The sequence below is a fragment of the Bactrocera oleae genome, chromosome 3 (genome assembly GCF_042242935.1).
Source record: "Bactrocera oleae isolate idBacOlea1 chromosome 3, idBacOlea1, whole genome shotgun sequence".
NCBI classification, from domain to species: Eukaryota; Metazoa; Arthropoda; class Insecta; order Diptera; family Tephritidae; genus Bactrocera; species Bactrocera oleae.
This window is the reverse complement of record NC_091537.1, coordinates 86,930,523-86,946,846: the sequence shown is the minus strand read 5'-3', so window position 1 is coordinate 86,946,846 and position 16,324 is coordinate 86,930,523. Positions and strand designations below refer to the sequence as shown.

General features: G+C 33.8%; 1 non-coding gene across 1 annotated transcript; it reads right to left on the bottom strand.

The window, feature by feature from the left end:
• Positions 1–13,673: 13,673 nt before the first annotated feature.
• TRNAM-CAU (transfer RNA methionine (anticodon CAU)) lies at positions 13,674–13,746 on the bottom strand. Its single transcript has one exon. It is a non-coding gene; the product is annotated as a tRNA-Met (tRNA).
• Between the last annotated feature and the right edge of the window lie 2,578 nt (positions 13,747–16,324).

Sequence of the window (16,324 nt, the reverse complement as noted above, 5' to 3'; positions counted from 1 at the left end):
TGAAAGAGCTAAAAATTATCCTGAAAATCGAGTTCGAGAAGTATTTGGACGATGGGAAGCAGCGTTGGCATAAGTGCATAATATCGAATGGAACCTATTTTGAAAATGACAACATTAATGTAGCCGAATGAATAAATGTTTTTTCCAAAAACGAATATTCCCGTTATTATTTTTTTTTAACACATCTCGTACATATATTGTAAATATGTCTGATAAAGACAGTAATTAACATTAATAAATAGTTTTCGCCTTAAAATATTCGCGTGAGAATAATATATAAAATTAAAACCGCAAAAATATAACTTTCTATTAATACAGTTTCATTAAAAAGTATGAACGAATTGGTTTGAAAGTTTTGCATTTTCACTTAACTACACATTTGCCACAAATATCGACTATTGCTAACTTTAGTCGGCGCAAATTTCCCATTTGTGGCGCAATAGTTTTTATTATTTTGTGGTTGTAGCTATAACGGTTAACCGCCTAACACGCAGGCAGCGAGAAAAAAATATATAAAATCAACAAATAAAAGGAACGGTGGGTTAAAATAACAGTGGTGGCGCAAATAAAGCGGTAAATTAAATAAATAAATATATAAATATATTAGTGAGGGTAAAAAAATGAACTCCGAAAAATAGTTTGTTAGACACATCTACTTATAATCTTATAATTTTTTGATAAAGCTAAAAGTTTACGAGATATCCATCGTCGAAAATCAACGAAAATTAAATAATAAAAAAAATAATAATAAAATAAAAATAAGAGACCGTTTTTGTAGAGCAGTAAGCTTCCGACAAAACAAAGAGTTTCGCAATTAAAAAAAAATATTCATAAGAAAAAAATGTGCCTTAAAATAATCAAATTTCAACCGTTAATATCTTTTAAACGGTTAGCTTTACGAAAAAAAACGTTAGAAACCATTTTGTAGAGCATTAAATTTCCCACGAAATTTTTGAAACGAGTAACTTTTGCGGTATTTAGAAGCGAGTTATAAATTTTTCCAACTGATATTAAGAAAAAAATAGAAAACTGAGGACTGGAGGACCTTCCCGTTACAATTAAGAGTTTATATTTGAAGAGATTTTCGGAGCGCTGTCTAAGAACCTATTTTTCAAAGCACCAAGCTTAAAAAATTAAACATGTATATTTACAGTTAAATGGTTTTCTATATAGAAAATATAGAAAACAAATGAAAATGTGTCACCCGGTTTTGGCGTAACTGATAAATGTTGAAAAAGTTTTGCAAATAAAAAATTAAAACCACAGAATATAAACTAAAATTAGAAACTAAACTGTGAATAATAGCAACAACAACAGCAGAAATAAGCGTAATTAATTCCTGCAAGTTGCTAAATGAGTACTACTCATATATTTATATTCGATTCTAAAAATAAGTTAATAGAAATTTATAATTGAAAAGCCGGAATGTGTAGGTGTGTGTGGGTGCGAACTTTATTTGTCGGAGGGCAGGCGCGGTGTGCACGTGCAGAGGATGTGCAAACTTTTTCAATTAAAACGTAAGCACATAAAGAGGCGTGTGAAGCGCACACTAATACCAAAAACAAACCAAATAAACGTGCCGCATTTGACACAGTGATCGCTCTATTAAAGCGTGGCAAGTTGGCTACAGAGGCGCACACACTTCTCTTTGTATATACACTATATACGTGTGTTTTGCGCCAAAGGTATTGACCGTACTACTACCTAGTAGGTTAGCCGTGCGCAATGTGTAGACAAACTGAAATTTAGACAGACTCATCCGGAAATAATTGTGGCAGGCCACAAAGTGAAAGAGAAACATTCAACCAATTCAACTGTGTCTGCACAGTTGTCTATTCGCCTACGCGGTATGCAAACGAATACACATTTCGCCCTTTTTTTACATACATACTTGTATATATATACGAAAATACGGAAATATATTTGTAGGTTATGGGCTTGTCTAAGTTACTTTTGGTATTTTGTTTGACTACTCGGGGTGACCTATTACCACTCAATTGCTTATTTATATATTGTATTTACATATATATTTGTAGATACAAATCTTCGTTGGCATATATGTATGTATGTTTGTAGGTGTTAGTGGACGCGGCCAAAATAGTTGTGGCAAACAAATCAAATTAATGCAGTAAATTGCGGTGCCACATGAAAATAGGTTAATTGAATTCCAACACATTAAGTATGATAGATATATTATGTAATTTGAGGATAATTGATTGTTTGGGTAATAAGTAATTAATAATCGCTTTATCTTAAAAAAAAACTGAATTAAAGAATTAACACTGAACGTATCACTAGCTCATAACATATAAAGTTAAAATTCCTAGTATTACGGCTTCATAGATGTACTTCGCGTTGTATAAGTGCGATCTGGTTACGCTATATGGCGTTAGGAAGATAAGATTTCACACAAAAAAAACTTCTCAGATATTTTTGTGATTGCTTTACTCAGTATTGTTTGAGCACGCGCTAAAGATGGACACTAGCAAAGAAAATATATGCCATATTTTACAGTTTTTCGTCGATAAAAGCGAAAACGTCAGCCAAGCGGCTGAAAATGTGAATAGTGTTTAAAGTCCTCATACTACGATTACATATTACAGCCGAACCCGCACGATTTCGATTTCGTTGATGCCGTTCTGGTAATTTTAATGTCAAAGATGTACCACGCTCTCGAAAGCCAATTGTCGAATATATCGAAAAATAATGGAAATTGTTGATATCGACCATCGTGAAAGCACTGCTTCGAAGAGCAAAACATTGCACAAAATACTAGTTGAAATCTCTTAAATAATAATAAGGCTGGATACAAAGAGAAGATCGATGTATAGGTGCCGCATGACACCGTGTCGTAGTTGAATCGCAGTGAGCCGACGCAAACGGTGGCCAAGTCAGCACTAACGGTCAGCAAGGTTTTGTTATGTTTTTGTAGGGATTGACGGGGAATGATCTATTATAAGATGCTCCCAAACCCTTTATTCGAACCAATAATCTCAATAATTACAACGTTTGAAGGAGGAAATTACCTGGAAGCGGTCAAGAGGAAAGGAATTGTGTCCTATCAGACCAGGCCACACACACCAATTGTGACTCGTCAGAAGCTTCGAGAGCTTGGTTGGGAGCATGCAGCCACGTTATAGTTTAAACCTGGCACCAAGTGATTACTACTTATTCTTCAATCTGCTGTAGTGTTCAAGCATTTAAGTGAGAAAGAACTTGCATGTAAAACTCTCTCGAAACTCTTTTCAATCAAACCTTCATAGTAACTTTTTCTAGTACTGCAACATTTTTATACCCTGAATAGTGTATATTAAGTTTGCCACCATGTTTGTAACATCCAGAAGGAAACGGCGGAGACCCTATTAATTATATAGATAAATGATCAGCATGATGAGCTGAGTTGATTTAGCCATGTCCGTCTATCTGTCCGTCTGTCCGTCCGTCTGTCTGTTTAGACAAACTAGTCCCTCAGTTTTTAAGTTAAGGATCTGAAATTTTGCGCCTGACTTTTTCTCATCAAGATGCTGCTCATTTGTCGGAACGATATCCGAAATCGGACCACTATTGCATATAGCTGCCATACAAACTGAACAATCGGAATCAAGTACTTGTATGGGAAACTTTTTTATTTGAAGTAATGTCTTCACGAAATTTGGCATGGATTATTATTTAAGGCAATAATGCAATCTGCGAAGAAATTGTTCAGATCGGATGACTATAGCATATATAGCTGATAAAGCTTTAAGAATAAATTCGTATGACAAAGTCAGATCTTTTTTTAGGACTCTGTACTGGTCTAACACCTAAAGGGTTTCTGGTGGATGACTCTCTTCGGCCGTTAGTGTATGTAAGAATGCTGTAAATGACGATACTAATTATTTATATTCCTCCAGAGTCTTACCTTGTCTTGACGGAAGGCCGTCTCCTACGATCAGATACCTTTCCCTCTTCAGTCCGTGAGAGTCCCTTTCCAAAATTGAAGATCTTGTTGTTCTTTAAAATGAAGGGTTCTGTAAATTTTAAACTGCCTAAAAATGACTAATGTATCTTTGTGACACCATTTTCAGTATACTATACTATTCACAGCAATGTATATCTAATTTACTTTTTCTGATGAGAGGTGTTTAAGTTTGAACAGGTATTACCTTTATATAACCTATTGCAATTCATTTTCTGCAATCAACTATATACAGGAAGTTTAAGTGTGTGATTAGCATTAGACTATCTGATTGCGTTCTTTATATAACATATATTGGCATACAATATAGCAATGCCTCTATTATATTTATATACATATACTCTTAGCCCACATTCCACTTGTTTTGCGGCAGGAGAAAAAAACTTGCGTTGAATAAAAAATCACTAAAGTAAAAGCTAAAGCTAGCAAAAGCTATTTAGATATTCATCGCACTTCCTGGGAAGTAACACTGCAATATACACTCCAAATAGATTACTCGTAGAGGTTGAAACTCGCGGTAGGCGCTATTCAGTACCATTATGTGGCCGAGCTAACTAATATAAACGGAAATAGGTGGTTACGCCTCTGTATTTGCGCATTTATTTAAATTTCACTGGAGTTTTAATAGTTTTTGCTAGTTCAAAACCGATTTGAATGTATTTGCAGACGTTGAACGAATGTACTTAGTTAAATATTGTGTACGGGAGCGTTGATGTTGCGGCGTATCGAATTTCTAGCATCCGCGGGTTGTTCTCGACCATTTGAGTTATCAGTTAGTTTACGAAATTAAATGGCACAAAATATTTATTAATATGGTTGTTGTGGCAGCATAAAGTATGTTCAGTTTTTAGGAAAGCTGATCATGTGACGGCCCTTGATCAAATACAAATATGGTGCTGTTATTGATACTTATATTGAAATGTCGTGAAAATTGTCCAACCAATTTCAATTTCATAGGCTTTTGAAGTAGTTTCAATACAAAAAAGGTAAGTAGCTAGATTTTTGTAACTATCGCTTAAGAAATCTTAACTGTACTTGTATACCATCTGTTACTTGTATACCATCTGATCAAATTTGATCCGGAATCGAAAAAAATGAGCCATAGATTGGTACACATTTTTTTTTATGTTTGTATGAAGTCTGATATATGGTGATCATTTAGGAGTGGCACAAAGCATTCAGTGAAGGTCGTGATGGCACCGAAAACTTGCCTTATGCAAATCTTACATCTACCTCTGTTAATGATGGTACTATCGGAAAATACTTGAAAATTGTCGTGTTTGTTTCAGAGAAAGCAGAGAATATTATTGGGTCAATGCTAGACTCGTAACAAAAGACTTGAAACTTTTGCACAAACAACGTCGAGTAGAGGTCGCAAAAGAGATGTTTGGCAAGGTAGCTAAGGGCCTTACAAGTATATTCATCAAGCACTTTACTACTGGTGACGAGCCGTGGGTTTTAGAATATGACGTCAAAACTGTCCAGCAATCTAACGAATTTCGCTCCGAAAAGTAGCCGAAACCGGAAAAATCGAATTTCGTTCAATCTACTGAAGATCATCCCAGCCGAGCTTATAACAAGTTTATGGAAAATTGGATTAAGCATTGACGTGCGGATCAGATTGGTATTAAAATATGTGAAAATGTAGTTTCTTCTTTTTCAGTCCTGGTCAAAATTAATCAGATGGTATAATGATCTCTCTAAAGACAGTATTTCATTGTCGCATAAAACTACTATACTTAAATCTCCACGCACAACTGATGGGTTCCTGGTTGTTCTAGCAGAGCGTGATGAGTAACCATGGGTTAAACACCGCTAGATGCCGGATTTTGGTTTTATTATAAGGTCGTATCGAACATCACAAAACTGCTGATCTATCAATATAAACTGTGAAAGCGAGAGAGCAGTTCACGAATTCTATGTAGAATCGTTGAGCGAAAAAGACGACGGCAGAGGGGAGAGAGATATATATGTACATACATATATATATTTACATATATTGTGACTCTAGAATCACCGCTAATCCAAAGAAATGCGTATATTAAGTAAAAAATCAGCCGTTTGAAAGCGGTGGCAAAAAGGTTGGAAATTTATTTATGACCTAGGGACACGCCCATTTCGTGTGCTTCACATATTTACATGCATATTTTTCTCTTAAATTTTACAGTAAGGGCTGCCACTGCTCCGTACTGCAAATGGAAATAGAATTGTTGGTTTTGTTAGCGCGGGGCTTTTGGAGAGAAATGAGCATCGAGCAGGTGGCGGTTAGAGTTACAATTATTTCCGTTTGAAACTTTTGCGGGCAGACAATTTAAACGTTTGCTCATTGGTAATGTTGCTTTCATTTGAGTTTACTTTATATATATATATATATATATATATATATGGTTAGATCCGGTGAGTATATGTATATGTAGCATAAAGCTAACTGCCAATGTTGTTGTAATTCTGCGGCTAGGGCTATACACCGACTTATAATGCAATTGAATACTAATAGTTTACTTTACTACCGCCGCAACCGCATGAGAGGCCACAATTGGATTACCGTTAGGGAGTGTAATTGCTTAGCTATGGAGTCAAGGGTGTTTGTTAGCCATACTGGTTGTTGTTGTATATGCGGAATTGTAACAATAGTAATGGCCACCATTAACGGAAGTGTAAAAAGCTTTTGTTTGTGTTATTGCTGTTGTTGTTTTTTACTTAGGTATTACTCTTTTTCAAATACAAATACAACTAAATTAGTGGAGAGTGTTGAGTTGTGTTCACCCAGCAATCAGGTGCGTCACAGCCAGCATAACACAATTTACTATAGTTAAATTACTCAGGGGTATGAAAGTGAATGAGAGAGAGAGGGATTATGTGGTAGTGAGTATGCGGAGATTGTTGGCCTGCTGTGTTGTTTTTGAAACAAGTTAATGGAGAGTTTACTGCCAAGCCAATGAGGGTTAGGAAATTATATTTTTCATGGCATTCTTAATTGAATTAGTGCATAAAGGAATAAGTTGAAAGGAATAAGCTGAGTTAGTGAGTGCTTCCGTCGAAACACATGACTGCAGCAAGAATACGATATATCTATTTCATCAGGATGAAAGCACATCAATTGCAGATGAAATTGTTTAATTAAAAACCAGTAGCAAAGTAAAATGCAATTGAAATTCGCTGAATGATAAAATTAAGTTAGGTAGTATGGGGAAGTTAAATTAATAGTTAGAGTTAGGTTACTGAGGTTAGGTTTGATATGGTTAGATTGAGCTAGGTTGGGTTATGTACATAAGCTAAATAACGTTAGACTAGATACTAGGTTAAGTTATGTTACGTTACGTTAAGTCAAGTTAAGTTGAGTTGAGGAAGTAAAGTTGATTCGAAAAAAACGTTTACATTCAATTAAATTACGTTTAGTTAAGTAGTAGATTGAAATATTTTATGTTAAGCCTAGTTAAGTTAAGCTGAGGACGTAAAGTTTGAAAAAAAATAAATCAGTTTGGTCAAATTACGTTAGGTTAGGTATTAGGTTTTAGATTAAGTTATGTTAGGTTACTTAAAGTCAAGTAAAGTTCAGTTGACGACGTAAGATTGATTTGAAAAAAAAAATTTTGAGTTAGGTAGAGTTACGTCAGTGTGTCAAGTTGGGTTACGTTAAGTCAAGTTTAGTTGAGTTGAGGACGTTGATTTGAAAAAAAATATGCCAGTTAATTTGCGTTAGGTCTGTTTGAGCAAAGTTCAGATAATTTGGATGTTAGGTTCAGTTATGTTAGATTACGTTAAGTAAAGTAAAGTTAAGTTTAGGGCTTAAAGTTAATTTCAAAAAAGCTAGGTTAGGTTAGAAAAAGAACAAGATTTATATACTATCTTTATGGAGAAATTATTATTAATTTTACGGCAACAGAAGGATGTTTGAAGGTACTAGAACACACATATCTATGTAGGTATAAAAATTTGGTTTTTCAAAATCTGAAGCTAGGCTCAGTACCTCTGATAAACTTGAACATTTGTCCCTTGTCTTCGAAAGGCTTAATAAATTTGTTAAAATTACTCGTAATGAAAGGAATATATCAACACACCGATAGTTTTTAGTCAATCTCGATAATCGAACAAACTTGTAAAAATGCAACTTTGCATAATTTCTTATTTCGCTTTATCGTTTTAACCAACTAACTAAATTTAGAAAACTTTATTTTTTTTTTATAAGTTGTTAAATATTTAAAATTCTGTAAATTGATTTATTACCACAAAGTAAAGTTCATCGTTCCGCTGTCTCATAGTTTTCGCTTGATTGCTTGCTAGAATTACCATGTTTAATTGCATAATATCTTTGTTTCATTTAATTACAATTTGTTGCTTGTAGAATTTGAGCAATATCGGCATTCCATAGTTGTCACTAATTCTCTAATTAAGTAAATTACGGAATGTGTAAGTAAAATTTATCATTTATTATTGATTTATAGGACGAAATTCATTATTCCATTCAGTCATCAGTAGTAAATTTATGCAGAAACTATGTGGCATAAGAAAACGGTATATGCAAGCAGTTTGAATAATTATACAATGTGAAGTTTTAATTGGCAGCAATTAATATGAATTATAGTGGAAATAAAAAATGAAAATTTACTGAAATGTTGTAAGATTTATGGGTGATTCCGCATGACGAATTTAATTTATAAATTTAAATTATCAAACTTAAATTTATTTGGCTGTAAATATTTTGGTTTATACCTAAAGAAATGTGTACATATAAGACAATGAGGATGGTTGCAAAGTCTACTACTATTTTGAATTTATGGGTACACAGGGATTTTTAATAAGATCTTTATAATATCAAAAAAGTGTTTGATAACCTATATTAAAGATACCATTTGGTTGGCTGTTACTATGAAGGATGAGCAAACTTCGCTTAGTCCTGAAGTGAAAAATGCAATTGGTATACTAAAGCATTTGCAGGCAAGGTGTCCGACACAAAGACGCGTTGCACCTGGCACTGGCGGAAGTACTCATGCATGCGGCACGTTCCTATACATACATTCATATATATGTTTTATAGAAGTCTGTGCATTTACTAAAGTGGTCGCGCCTGCTATGCGCGCCGGAAATGGAAAGGATATTGCATGAAATGAAAGCGACTCAATGCATACGCAATTCGATTGCCTCCAGCCATGTACTTATAAGCATCTAAGTATGTAACATATATACCTAGGATACCTGTAAGTCGATATTATCGACACTAATAGTAATGCACTACTTAAGAGGCGTATTAAATTATACTATTGCTATGTATTTATAATGTGTCTTTACGCTTTGAAAATTTTAAAGTATGTACTAGTAAGGGAGAAAGGAGATTGGTTGAGCTGGCGTTACTCACCAGAACATAATATAACTGAGTGGACATAAATGCTGTAACCGTTTATAAAGTGTATCAGTGACTTTGTCTCTTAAGAAACTTACGTTTTTTTATTACAACAACATTCTCGATTACTTTGTCATGCTTAAATTCCCTTGTTTTCGAAAGCTATGGAGGATATGATAATCTGCTTCCAGTTGGAAATGTTTAATTTAGTATGGTAGTCCAGTAATTTAAGCGAGCAGAATAGAACTGCCATGAAAAAAATCTTAACGGGCTCCGTTTGATGCAATTTTCGGCTGGTGTCTTGTTTCGCATTTTCTGAGTAGATTTACTATAATAATGTATATATCCTTTATACGCTCAGAAAGTGTCGATTTCAGTAAACATAAGGCTTACTGATTTATAAAAAATTTTCTCTTTTGAATTGGTATTTTTGATTGAAAATTAGGGGTTTTTTCTGATTAACGTTGAAAAAAGGCTTTCGCTTCAATATTTTAAATTGAAAACAATTAAGTGTGTTTGGGACATAAGAAGGTAAGTTTGAAATTTTAAGAGTGAAATTTTCACATAAATTTTGAGATAATGTGAAAAAAGTCTAAAACAAAAGTTTTAGACCTTTTCTTAACCTACAACATTGCCATACGACTTTTTTTTAGAGGACACGTAGTTTTGTGGAAATCGGAATAAACCGTTTTTAACCCTTAAAAATTTAACCACGCTTCTTCCTCTTCCCGACCTCATTGACCCCATAAAATGTAAAAAAGGGCCACTAACCATATAAAATGTAAACAAAGGGGTCATTGACACCAGTTGTAAAGAGAGGTTGTTGACTAGACTAAATGTAAACAAAGGTGGTGAACTTGGCGAAATCTAAAAAAAGGGCCACTGACCTTATAAAATGTAAACAAAAAGGTCATTTACCTCATATTGTAAACAATGGGATTATTGATCGCATAAAAAGTAAACAAAAGGGCCATTGATTCCACATGGAAAAAAGGTTGTTGACTGCGCTAAATATACATTGAGATTGTGGGCTTGGCTAAATGTAAACCAAAGGGTCACTGACCTCATAAAAAGGAAACAAAGGGGTCATTGACCCTAGCATAGTGTAAACTAAAAGGTCATTGACTTAATAAGCTGCTAGCAAAACTGTCACTGACATTGTAAACAAAGGTCTTTGACTTGAGTAAAGGTAAACGTTGGAGTGATTGATCCCACAAATGTAAACAACGTTCTTTTTTCCAAGAAACTTCTGATTACTCGGAACTGACATATCGAAGCACTATAAGATATAGCTACTATATAAAGTAATCAGCCAAAATCAAGTGTATGTATTTTTTTATTTGAAGAGATACTTTCACGAAATTATAATCTACGAGTATATTGTTCGGTTCGAACCACTATAGCATATAGCAGCCATATAAGATGAATATCTTTGCATAACCTTTTATGCTATCCCTTATTTGAAATTATTTAATAAAAAACAAGAAATACGCGCGTCGAAGAAAGCTCTAATCTATCTTACAATATAGTTAATTTTTAGGAACTGGTGCGCTTAATCATTTATGAGACTGGACCTTAGGAATTTGGATTAAAATATCAGTTAAATGATGTTTCTAATTCTAAATATAAATTTCAACCCAATTTTTTAAATTTTCATAATAAAAAATCGATACCAACTGAGTCTTATAATCTTATTCTTATTGGAAATTCAAATTTATCCCGACTGAATTTTGTATGCATGTATGTTTATATGCTGCGTTTGAAATTCAGCAGTCGGCAATCCTCTCAACTTCATACTTCAATGCATGCTCGTTTATGGTGAAATCTATGCACTTCGAACTCAACTGTAATTTCAAGCTGGCAGCATAAGTGCTCGTGTATTTGGCAGATGAACAAATTTATGCACTCGACGATGCACCACACACGTCCTGCGCTTGCTTATATGCGCTAATGTGCGCTTGTATGTATGCAAGTGAATATGATGTACATATGTATGTAAATGTGAAGCGAGTTTTGTAGCGCGGGCGCACAGCTGTTGCAAGTGCAACAATTTTTTTTTTCGTTTTGACTTTTTCTATATTTTTGTTGTAATTGCACGTTTGGCAGTGCCTTACATGCACACGTATATGTATGTGTGTTAGTGTGCGTTTTTGATCCAACGCCTGAGCTGAGATTATCCGGGAAGTTCAATTAAAATTCAATCTGCATTGCGCAGACAGGCAGGAAGTGCGCTTTGACTGTGTAAAATTTAACTGCACACACATACACACTATCGTGTGTACATATGTATGTATGTGTATAAAAAATTTGGATATAAAAATAGTGTTTATATGTACATATGTATCCGCTTGTAATTGCGTGTATTTTGGTCAGTGATGCATGTATGCGTCTCGCCTGCTTCCAATGAGCGTGTAACGTTGACTTTATTTATATTAAAAACAAGAAAAAAGTTTGCTTTGGCTACACTGAAGCTATCATACCCTGCACAGGTGCATTTTATACAATTATATAATGGTATAAAAAGTTCTTTTTCTTGACTATGATCGGTCACTTTGTATGGCAGCTGGAGACTGTAGTAGTGCGATCTGAACAATTTATTTCGAGATTATAGCATTTGCTATTTTGAAGATATCTCATCAAATAAAAAAGTTTTTATATAAGAACTTGATTTTAGTCGGTTAATTTGTATGACAGCTATATGCTATAGTAGATCGATCTGAACTATATATTATTGGAGAATAATCCATGCAAAAATTCCTGAAAATATCTGGACAAATATAAAAGTTTTTCATACAAGGACTTGATTCCGTTCGTTCAATTTGTATGACAGCAATAAGCTATAGTGGCCTGATATCGGCAGTTCCAACAAATAGGAGGTTCTTTGAGAGAAAAAGACGTTTACATAATTTCAAATCGGAACTTAAAAAACGGAGGGAATAGTTCCCGTATATACAGACAGACGGACAGGGCTAAATCGACTCAGCTCGTCACGTTGATCATTAATATATATACTTTAAAGAGTCTTTTTTGGACGTTTCCTTTTGTGTATTAAAAACTTAGTTGCAAATTTAATGTATCCTGTTCAGGGCATAGGGAAAGAGTTGCCAAACACAAACACACACATACTTCCTCACATGCTCCGCCTAACCCATATCCGGCTACTCAATAAGCAAATATGAATTGTATGTTGACTTTATCTTTTACGTGTCGTGACATGCAAATACATATCTATGAATGTGTGTGTGTGTGTGGGGGGGGGGGTATGCAGTTTGTCCTGCGGTATTTTTATTGAAAGTGATTTTAGTTCACTAACTACATCAGCCGGAAATATGATACAAACGCAAATATTAATGTATGTACGTTAGAGCAGCTAAAAATAGTTTTCCAAAATATTCATTTGCAGTTCAAATTGTAAAGTTATGTTGCCTGTACGTATGTAAGTAGTATGTATGCTTAATGAAAAGTGATATAGCAACTGTTTGCTTATAAAATCTCAATAAAAAGTTGAATATTTCAAAAAAAAAAAAAAAATAAACGAGGAGAGCATAATATCGAATCAAAGCGAATATCTAAGCTTGCTGAAACAGATTTCGTTTAGCCGGAAACTTCTATACCGTTATTGATGTACATACGTAAGTATGTATGCATTTATGCATATGCAGCGCGAGTGTGTGGTAAATGCTAAAATTGAGATTAAAATTTGCTTTGCATATTTTTTTGGTTTTCTTTTTTTTCATTGGAAACCAACGAATGCAATGTGCTATTTGTTAAGGGAGCTAACAGTATTGAAAAAACGAATAAAGATGTATGTGGGGTTAATTAACTTTCCGGTGTTCAAATGGATAGCGCGTTTAAGATACGAACTGTCGGAAATCAAAATGTTACATAATGACTTAGATTTTTGTAATAGTACAGTTGTTAGTACGCGATCCAAATTGCTGAGATGATTTGAGTCGGAAAATCTCAATTTCCAGATATTTGATTAATTAGCGCGAACCAGTTCTACATGATTGAGAGGTGAAGATTTTAAAGAAGTTATATCATTTGCAAAAACTGCTGAAAACACCATTAACAAAATAGTGAGGTATTTACGAGTCATTCCATCCAAAATTTACATAAAAATTTTTTGGCAAAATATTTATTTTTATATGTTATAAAAAAAGTCGAATGAGCATAACGTATACATACATTGACTATTGGAAAGCTGACAAAAAAATCTATTTTTTGTTTATATTCAGAAGTCGAATAAATTAACTATATACAAATTTATGAAAAAGGTCTATAATATATAAGAGAAAAATAATTAATAATAATTTAACAAAATATTTGTTAAATATGTAGATAGTTAAAAATACAATTAACAAAAAAGCTTTCTGCCCCGGGTGAGGCTCGAACTCACGACCTTAAGATTATGAGACTTACGCGCTGCCTACTGCGCCACCGAGGCTATATAATAAACACTAGCGCTGTCAGGATTGGAGTTGGCACGATTGATCCTAACTTAAATGTGTGGATATGGAAAAGTAACATGAACATTATAAATATCTATTAATATATAAAGTGATTTAACAATAATAATTCTATATAAAAAACATTTCATAAATATATTTACATAATTGGTGAAGAGAATTATAATATTATGTTATAAAGAAGTTGAGCAATAAATATTGTACATATGCTTTTTTATGAGAAATACAAGAATAAAATTGAAATTTCATTCAATTCCTAACACAAAGCTTACAATATTTTAATACAGCTTGTTTAATCAAGAAATTAAATAGTTTTTTTTTTAATTATCAACTTTTATTTTTTAATAAAAATAACTACTTAAAGGTTGTGCAACCATAAGAAATATAAAATATACTTTACTGGGGTTCTATAAAAATCTCAGAGATAATTATTTAGCTTTCAAATAAATTGTGTAAACACTGACTTTTTGTATTGAAAATAATGTTTGCAAACTTGTCAAAACATTCTGAAGTTGGGTCCCCTGCATCTGATTTATGAAAACGAATTTACAAACCAAGAACTTCGTGAGATTTCTAATAAATATTACTGGTTATGATAGCTCTATCAAAGTGATCACTATGATCTGCTTATGAATCAGATTCCTAATTTCCTCTGATTTTGAGGCGTAGAATACCTTAGTTTTCATGCGTTTAAATGTAAGACTTGTTTTGCTGCAAATATATATGTATGAGTACATACAAAAGTCCTGAGCTGATATTAGCCATGTTTCTAAGAACACCATTCGATTTCTATTTTATATTATTTTAGGTTAAATATTGTTTTATGGCAGCTCTTTGAGCACTTGAAGGCTTCCTCCCTTACTATGCGAATTGGTTTCTTCTTAAAAAGCTCTAAAGCTTTGCAGTAAGGCTTTCCGAGCTTTGTTTTCGATTTTAAATAACGTATTTATGTGCAATTAGCAAAGTAATTGTTTTATTCATATTATCGTTTTAAGTTTCCAATAACAGAATTTGGTTTTAAAATATCCACCCTTGATATGAAGTCGTAATGTCTATTAGGCTAACTCTGATCAGCAGTCTTTGTACTGCTGATACCTTAAAAAAATATCTTCTTGTCTTTGCATTGTATTGTCGAGCGTCTTTTTAGTTCCGAAAAGCTCCAAAAAAGCTCTTCAAAAGTTTCCATATGATCGAGAGTATTTCGTCATAAAGTTTTTACTTGTTTGTCTTTGCGTTTTACTGCTTAGAGTCTTTAATATTCGGAAAAGTTCCAAGAAAAATCTTCAAAAGTTTGCATAAAACAGCGAGAATATCGTCATACAATTTTGACTTTTTAATCTTTGCGTTTTACTGCTTAGTGTCTCTTAAATTCCAAAAAGCTTTGAAAAAGCTTTTTCAAAAGCTCTTTAAAAGCTTTCATAAGACCGAGAGGAGTTTGTTATAAAATAAATTCTTGGTGTCTCTTTAATTCCAAAAAGCACTGACAAAGCTTTTCAAAAGCTCTTAAACAGCTTTCATAAAACCGAGAGGCTTTTGTTATAAAAAAATTTATTTCCTCGTTTTCATGTTTTACTGCTTAGCATCTCTTATATGCCGAAAAGCTTTGAAAAAGTTCCTTAATAGCTTTCATGCATCTAAGAGGATTTAACCATAAAATTAATTTGATGTTCTCTTATTGTTCTCCCCAAAGGTACCTTTCATGTTGGTTAATAATACAATTGTTAAAGAGTTGCACATTAGTTTTTTAAATAAACCAGATATAAATCCAAAGCAATCTTCAAGAGCTCCAACAACAAAAATTGAAAGAACTTCACTACTAAGTTTGAATAACTTGCATTTTCTTTACTCTTTATGCACAATCTGCATACCTACTTAGAACCGCAATCAGCGCAGGGTTGTTACGGCTAAATGTTGTTTGCAATGCACCTAAAAGTATGCAAACATTCGCGTAGCTAACTGCAACAAATGCAAACAAAACAAATCCAATTAGTTTAGACATTGTTTGTTGCTGCCAACCACCGGAAGGCAAACGCGAGGCGCAGGCGAAGGCGACAAAAAACATTGCAGACAACAATAGCGGTAAACGAGTAGACGTTGGATGGTTCAGCACATACATACACACACACACACGCGTACGCGCGCACACCAGCAGCAGTAACAAGAACAAGCAGAGAACAAGCAAACAAATTGCACAATCAGCATGCTAAAACGGTTGTAAGCAAACCTGCTGTTGTTATTGTATTGTTGCATTTTGTTGTTTTGCTGATATCAGCGCTGCCTACAACGTTAAGCACTTTTGCGGCGAACACGCTAAAGACTGCAGCAAATCAACAAAAACAAAAAACAGGCGTGCATACACGCACACACGTAGCCAAGAGGAGACGTCACAAATAAAAGCGAACTGCGAGTACAGCCAAAACTGCTAAGCGGCAGAAAATAACGGTAGCACTGTTTCGGGTATTTTCGTTTATCGCCGATTCCTCAAATTACAAGTCGCGACCGCGGTAAATCGCAATCGTCGAAAATCACAAAATGTGGTCAGAAGGCACACACACA